Below are 8,828 nucleotides of genomic sequence, written 5' to 3' on the forward strand. Positions count from 1 at the left end.
CATATGTCAAGCCAACACACATGTGTGATATATGTGTGACAATGTAAAATGCATTAGCTACAGACAATGCCTACATTCCACCAACACATTCATGTGGTCGTGAATTATTTTAAAGATGTTTTTTGTTTCTGACTATGGGGGCAGATTAAAATAAAGTGGCGAAGTAACTAGAAGAGGGCCACTTTTCTTCCCCCCCTTAGCATCACCCTACCACCACCATGTGTGTTCCGTATTTTAAAGACTCTGCACCTTGACACATGGTAGGGGGCAATAGCATGTAAGGTATTTGACGCAATTGATGTACTGTTCAGGGTCAGAGCTAACATTTTGGCCCTAACCCGGGAACAGTACTTAGGATCCCGTTGGTCCCAATGCTGTGCCCCCTTTAAACAGCTGCACTGAGCAGCTGTTAAAAGTAGCAGCAATATATGGCACAGTTGGCTTTGTTATATTCCACTGCACCATTTTGGCTCCCTCCCTACCAGGTGTACACCTCCTTGCACACTTTATGCCTGTCCCAGGCATTTTGTGGCACAAGGTGTTAAAAAGTGGCACAAGGCATGCATTGCGCCATTATGAGTTTCTGCTGCTTAGATATTTGCATCGTTGGGCCACAGTAGCGTAAGATGTTTGACACTAATGTTGAACAAGGATGCACTAAGCCCTCTTAAATCAGGGCTTATGTTCCAAAGTTGTTTACAACTGTTGTGGTGTGGTTATGCTGTCTGAGATATGGGCAAGTTACAATTGGTATGTGAACGTGTAAAAGAGTACTCCATGTACATTCTGAGTTTACATGATTTTATTGAATTATTTACATGGTGATTCTTGGAGTACAGTTCTATGTGAAAAGGTTTTTCACAATTAGTTCTCTTGTCCGTACTCCAGCAGCAGTGTTTTGATATTCCTTCTCCTCCGGTTGTACACCACTGTTGTCATCCTCCTCATTGGGGACATCTACTTTTACATCCCAGGGGACATGTGTGCCTATAACTGTCCTCCTCCTGTAAAATGTAAGCACCTGAACCTTTATTTAAGGAGGCCAAATGTCAGCTCAACTTCATTTCTGTTTTTTATGTGGCCTTCATAGTATGCTGTCTCTGCATCCCTTGTAGGATTTCCAAAAGGCCATGACCCATGGCTTGATGCCGTAACCTTGGTTAGCTGAAAAAGAATGTGCGAACATGTGTCAATCATGTACATTAGTTAATTGCTAGGTGCAATGGCCCGTATTTGTTTTGAGTGGAGTTGTGTATCAGACTTACAACTGGTATTGTGTGTGTTCCTGTTTGGGTGGATGGTTGCATTGGTCTGTGGTGGTGCACTTTCCAATCATGGGTTGTCCCTAAGGTACATGGTGATTGTAATTGGAATTTTTGTCTGGCAGTTCACCCATGCCAAATATGTGTAGTGTTCTCTTTATTTGGGCTAGGAGCCCAAATTTACAAGGCCCTAGCATCTCCTTGCATCACATTAGCCCCATTTTTGTAGTCACTATTGTAGGCCAACTAGGCAAAAAATCACAATGCCATGTTTACAAAGTGCTACCACATGTGCAGTGCAACACTTAGTGACCCCTCGCGACACATTATGCCTGTGCAAAGCATCATGTATGCAAGGGGAGTCGTCCCCTATTGGGCAAAAGCAAAAAAGTTGCAGAGAAATTTAAGAGGTTCCAATGCGTAATTTTGATCTGGTACTTTTGAGGCATGCACAGAGCAGGCGTAAGTATGGGCCACACCATTGTTTAAATGTGCCCCTATGTACTGCGCAGGATTTGCACCATACATTTGGCAATAATCCTACACAGTTCATCTATGGCATCCATCATGTTGACACTATTGCACCTACACTGCACCAGTTGCACCATATATTGAATACAGCACACACATGTTGTGGGTAGGGAGGTGCTAAGGTACACAAGGAAAGTAGCACTGCTTTAGATGCTGTCCAACGTTTCTGACATGTGGCCCTTAGTGCCTTCACTTTAGACTTACAGAAGAGTGATGTAGTGGACATGTGTACCTATTTTGTGTCTTGTGTGCCATGAAACAGGTGTAGGGCCCTGTGTGTTGCATGTGAATCCCACCCCTTTGCCCTCGAAATACCTCCCTTTCACAAAGTTTTGTTGTTGGGAATTGCTGGCTGGCATACGTATGTGCATGCGGTTCATATGCCCAGTGTGGGACAGTTTTATGGGATGTATTGTGATGTATGCAAGAATTTTCAGACAGCTGTGGGACATAACAGGGCATGCTGTGCTTTTCAGCACTGCCCTGCATCAGGAGTCCAGCCCTTCTAAGTTCCATGTATCCTCATTCATATGCATTTCTGACGTCTCCCTGTACACTGTCAATAGTACATCTGCCTCAGTCCATTGTTGGTACCCTTGTATCATGGTATAGAGATGTGGGATTTACAGGTATGTTTGTTGGTGTGCTGTGAGGTGTTCATTCCTGTACAAGATCTTTCATTGATGGTGGTGATGTATTTCAATGTGTGCTGCACTATGCACCACACAAGGGAAAGTTGTACACAATGAGTATATCTATTATATTTTGCAGATATGTAGATGATGATGGACCACTCGGGTGGTAATAGAAATCAGTGCTGCCTGAGATTTCTACAGCATAGTAAATGTGAGGCAGTGCCAATATGTGACCTATTTGATGTTTGAGTGGCCAATGCAATTCACATAGCAGAGCGATTCCTTGGTAAGTGTTATGTGTGAAGGATTTGTGTTTTGTTCTGAATCTGTAGAGACATTTAGGGGGTGAATCTGACCGCGGCGGTCGGCGGTCGCCGCCCGCCAAGCGGTTCCCGCCGAAAGACCGCTCCGCGGACAAAAGACCGCTCCGCGGACAAAAGACCGCGGCGGTCATTCTGGCTTTCCCGCGGGGCCGCCGGGCGACCGCCAGAAGACCGCCGGCCGGCCCAGCGGGAAAGCCCCGTCAACAAGGAAGCCGGCTCAGAATTGAGCCGGCGGAGTTGAAGGGGTGCGACGGGTGCAGTGGCACCCGTCGCGATTTTCACTGTCTGCAAAGCAGACAGTGAAAATCTTTGTGGGGCCCTCTTACGGGGGCCCCTGCAGTGCCCATGCCATTGGCCATTGGCCATTGGCCGGGGGCCCCTCGACACCCCATACCGCCATCCTGTTCCTGGCGGGCGAACCGCCAGGAACAGGATGGCGGTATGGGGTGTCAGAATCCCCATGGCGGATTTCCATGGGCAGCGGAAAGTCGGCGGTACACCGCCGGCTTTCCGCTTCTGGCCGCGGCTGTACCGCCACGGTCAGAATGCCCGGCGGAACACCGCCAGCCTGTTGGCGGTGCTACCGCCAACCTCCGCCCTGGCGGTATTTACCGCCAGGGTCAGAATGACCCCCTTAGTTGTTTGAGTCCAGCTTCTGTATTCACAGGGGACATTGTTCCACCTGTCCGCCCAGTGATGTGTCATTCAGGTGGTGCAGGGACTTGTAGATATGGGAGTATGTGAGGGTGATGTGCATTACATGAGGTGTAGTGTGGCACGTGGTATGTGGCATATGTGTTGTGGGCTATACATCTGTGTTTCCCTGTCCATATGTGTTTGGTGTTGCGTTTGTATTGTTTGTACTACAAGTTTGGTGTGTTGTGTGTGTTATGATTTGTATGGTATCTTACCTACAAGGGATATTTTGCAAGGATGTTTGTGATAATTCCACGGTGGTCCACAATGGCCTGCACATTGATGGATTGGGTATGTTTGCGGCTCCGGTAGAGATGCTCAGTTGCTGCAGGAGGGACAAGTTGGACATGGGTGCAGTCCATTGCACCCAGCACATGTGGGAACCAGCAATTTGGTAGAAACCTTGCTTGGTCTCCTGCTGCAGTTCCTGGTTGTTGGGGAACCAGATGTGGTGGGGTGTGAGTCTGATGATGGTGTCCAGGACCTTCATAAGGAAGGCAGTGAGGAATGGTTGGGAGATACCACCCACTTGTGCCGCAGTCATCTTGAATGAACCTGATGCCAGGAACTGGAGGACAGCCAGGAGTTTGGTCATGGGTGGAATTGCTGTGTGACTCTGCACTCTTGCTGTGATGTCTGGCGCAATTTGGTGGAGCAGGCATAAAATGGACTACTGCCTCAGATGGTAAAGTCTGACCACCTCTTCTTACTTGACGGCCAGGATGCTTGCACATTGGTGAAAGATCCTCTCCTGCCTTCTAAGCTGCGTTTGTGGCTGCTGTGGTGGTGTTTGCGGTGGTGCTGGTGGCACTTGGCTGCATCGCTGTCATCTTCCTTCTACGGGTGCCGAGCTGTAGGAGTAACAGGTCCATGTTGTCCAGTTGCTTTCCGATGCTCCTTAAGTGTGTTTCCTTTATGCAGTAGTGTGTGGGCCTCATTTTAACGCCTGGTCTGACCAGGCGATAACATTTTGAAGCTGATCGGTCATTTTTAGGACCAGGCCCTTTGCGTGCATCATTTTTCTGTCAAGATCTAAATTTGGTGCTAGCAGCCTAGCACAATTTTTTAGGAGGGAAAGCCTACCTTACATATCATTGTTGTTAAACAACGCAAGGTGAGGAGACTCTCCCAAAACTTGACACATAGTCAAAAATTTTGAAGCTCCACCTTTGCGCAAAGGTGGCGCTAACTTTTCTTAATTCTAGCCTAAGTCCCTTCTAGGTCTTCTTCTTCCTCTTTTCTGGCTGTCTAGCCATTGTGATTCCTATGTGTGTTGTATTTGATGTGGCCTTTCTGTTATCATGAGAAGCAGCTCCTCATGTGGAAGTTGATGATTGGTGGGTAGTGGCTTGTAAAGACCATGTTCCTGCCGCTTTTTTCTCCTCATATAGCCTCCTCATTTTTCTGAACCCACCAGTGACTTTCTGTAGGCATTCAAATTGTGATTTCCTGGCCCCAAACCTCTTGAGCCTATCAGCAATCATACTTGCTAGACAAAGGTTTGAGCAAAAGACTTTCTATACAAATATGCAATATTACAATTTTTTTTCATTTATTTTTATTGGTGTTTTTAACAAAAACATACACAAACAACTTCTTGTTAGTTTACCCCTCCTACTCTATCCCCCCCTTTCTCCTTCCGTATCTGCTCCAATCCTACATCCCCCGTGACAACTCATTTAAGACTTCCTGTATGTATTGTGTGTGTTCAGAGGCCATGTTCCTCAGTTCGATTCTGTCTGTGCTCTTCTTCGTGGTCAGACTCAATGTAGGATGAGGAGGAGTTCAGCTCTCCAGTCTCTGGCTCTTTCAAACAGTCTAGTAAATGGTCCCATTTTCTTGCTGCCTCCATTGGGCCGCAGCCATGTGCTGCTTCTAGGTGTAGGGCCCTTCCCTCTGCTTCTGCCAATCTAATTAGTGTATACCTCCATCTACTTAGGTGTGGTCCCCCTTGGTCCTTCCAGTGTAGTGTGATTTCCCTCTTTGCCAATACCAATGCCAGGCCAATAAATTTATTTGTGATTTTTTTGGTAGTAGGGCCACAAGGGGGGATACAGGCAGCTTCTGTTCTGTCACCTCAGCAATGTTTTGGAACAATCCCTTCCAATAATGCTTGATTCAAGAGGCCTGCTCCTGTTCAGTGCAATGGGGACACCCACTATCTGCTGTTTCAAAAATCTTAGCTAACTTTTTGGGCGTGAGGTATGCTCTGTGGAATATGTAGAAACTAATCAGTTTGAACTGAGCATTTCTAGATACTGTGCATGTCTGTGCTGTAATTCTGGCCCACTGTTGCTCATCTATAGGTGCTTCTATGTCCCAATCCCATGCTAATCGTAAAGTATCCAACGGGAGCAGTGTGTCCTTCTTCAACGCTTTATATAAGATAGATACGGCTTTCCCCTCCTCGCTAACCTTACAAATAGCCTGGCATCCCACGTCTGTGGGTGGTTCCGTCAGCCCTTGTTTCCAATGACGTTGTATGAGGGCTATCAGTGATCTGTGCATAAGAAACAACCCTTGGGGAACTTCGAATTGTTCTATAAGAGTTTCAAAGGGCAATAGTTCCCCATTGCCATACAGATCCCCAATTTTGGAGATGTTGTGCTCCGCAAGTCTCAATATTTCCGTTAGGGCCTGGCCTCCTGGGAGCACAGAGAGCCCAATAATTAGTATTTCCGGTGCACAGTCAACGAGGTTCTTGTGCGTTGTAAACTGCATAGCCAGCAATTGTGTAGTGTGTGCCTGGCTGGTTGGCACATTGGGCGTCGTCCTCTGAGGTTCAGCAGGACCCTAAAGAGGTCCTTTACACAGTTCTCTGATTGACGCCCCACATTTGGACATAGTATGTGCATCACCCATGTGAGCCACTGTAACTGGCATGCCAAATAGTAGACTTCCACATCAGGCGCTGCCATCCCCCCTAGTTGGTGGGCCGTTGGAGCTTAGTCAGGGCTATAATGCATCTGCCCGCTCCCAGATAAAACCGATCATTATGGAGTTAATTTCCCAAAATAGGGAGCGAGGAAGGACTAACGGTAAAGTCGCAAAGTATTATGTTAATCTGGGCAGGGCTACCATTTTAATCAGTGTGATTCGCCCTGCCACAGATAATGGGAGCGTTTTCCAGACCAGAACGTCTGCTTTTAACCTCCAGATTGCTCAACCCACGTTGCCCTCTAGTAGGTCCTCAGGTACATGATATATATGTACTCCCAGACATCGAAAAGTGGAAGCTACCCACATGAGAACCTGGGTATTCCCCACCGGAGGAGCGTCTCTTCGCAGAGGGAAAATGTGGGATTCCTGTCAGTTAATACGTAGCCCAGAGATGTCCCCAAATTTCTCAAGCAGTGGCATTATGCCCGCCAGTTCTGTCTCTGCGTCATGTAAGAAGAGCACTATGTCATCCGCATAAAGCGCTAGTCTGTGATGACCTTCGATGTTTATCCCCTGGAAGTAGTCACCTGTACGCGCCACTTACGCCAAAGGCTCTATTGCTATGGCAAATAATTGGGGTGAGAGAGGACAACCTTGTCTGGTACCTCTACCCACCACATATAGCTCCGATATCGTACGACCTGTTAGGACACGAGTCTTTGGGTTCGTGTATAGCAGTTTCATCCACTTGATAAAGCCCTGTCCTAAGCCCATCCATTCCATCACTTGGTACAAAAAGTCCCATCGAAGACTATTGAAGGCCCTCTCTATATTAACCACTATGATTTCTGCGTTCTTTAAGTCCGGGGTTTGATGTTGAAGGACAGAGATCAGGCGTCTAATTTTAATAGCTGTGTTACGGCGAGCAATGAATCCCATCTGGTCTGGGTAGATCAGAGTGGGCATGTGGGGCAGAAGGCACGTGGCCAGTATCCGACTTAATATCTTATAATGCATGTTACATGGACAAGGGGCGGTACGAACGCACATCTGTTGCAGGGCGCCCAGGCTTTAGGAGTGATATAGCTATGGCTTTGTTTTTGGACGTGGACAGAGTTCCCGCCTTCAGCACCTCTGAGTAAAATGAGTTGAGGAGCTAGTAATTCAATATATGCGCTATAAAATTCCATCTGTAGTCTGTCCGCCCCTGGCACTTTCCACCTGGCTATTGCTTTCACAGCTCTGTTATTTCGAGGGGGGAAATTACATCCTCCAATGCCAGACGGTCTACCTCCCCCAACTGAGGGCGTTGAAGCTCCTCCTTAATTGGGTGGGGGATATGTCCTCCCCGGCAAGCATATAGTAAGGCATAATAGTTAGTAAACCTGTCATTGATTTCTCCTTGCCTAAGCAGCCGGACCCCCCTGTCGTCCTTAATCTCCATCACTAGGGAGTGTTGTCGGGGAGGGGCAGAGAGACAGGCTAATAGAGCCCCTGCTTTGCCCTCCTGTGTGTGTAGTCGGGTAATATAGGGGGTCATTCCGACCCCGGCGGGTGCCGCCCGCCGGGCGGAGACCGCCAGAATACCGCATGGCGGTCATTCTGACTTTCCCGCTGGGCGGGTGGGCGACCGCCAAAAGGCCGCCCGCCCAGCGGGAAAGCCCTAGCAACGATGAAGCCGGCTCCGAATGGAGCCGGCGGAGTTGCTGGTGTGCGACGGGTGCAGTGGCACCCGTCGCGATTTTCAGTGTCTGCTTTGCAGACACTGAAAATCTGAATGGGGCCCTGTTAGGGGGCCCCACGACACCCGTTCCCGCCAGCCTCTTCCTGGCGGTGTACACCGCCAGGAAGAGGCTGGCGGGAAGGGGGTCGGAATCCCCATGGCGGCGCTGCTTGCAGCGCCGCCGTGGAGGATTCCCTGGGGCAGGGGAAAACCGTCAGGAAACCGCCGGTTCCCCTTTTCTGACCACGGCTTTACCGCCGCGGTCAGAATTGCCCCTGAAGCACCGCCAGCCTGTTGGCGGTGCTTCCTCCGTCCTCGGCCCTGGCGGTCATGACCCCCATAGTTTTTATAATCAAAACATCTTAATCTTTCTATGGCTACTGAAACCTTTTCCTTAGCCGCTGTAATCAGAGGGGACATTTCTGGGGCACCATGTCTTTTCCGTTCCACTTCTCTGAGTTTTTCTTCATTGTCCCCAATTTCTCTCTCCAGGGTCTTCTTGACCCCATCACCCCTGCCATGCACTGACCTCTGATTACCGCCTTGAAGGCATCCCAGTCTAAGGCACAAGAAGACGCAGTTCCCCGATTGTGCTCGAAATAAGTTCTAATTGTGTTGCCAATCGACTGCCGGAAGGCGCCATATTAAAGTGTTTCCACTCTTAATCGCCAGTCCGGTATTCGGGGGCACTCCCTGTGCCATGGTAGCGTAAATAAGAAAAGGGTCATGGTCTGAGACTGTGCGGCAGAGGTGCTCTGCCGCTAAAGCCATATATTGA

This window comes from Pleurodeles waltl, chromosome 5 (genome assembly GCF_031143425.1).
Source record: "Pleurodeles waltl isolate 20211129_DDA chromosome 5, aPleWal1.hap1.20221129, whole genome shotgun sequence".
Taxonomy (NCBI): domain Eukaryota; kingdom Metazoa; phylum Chordata; class Amphibia; order Caudata; family Salamandridae; genus Pleurodeles; species Pleurodeles waltl.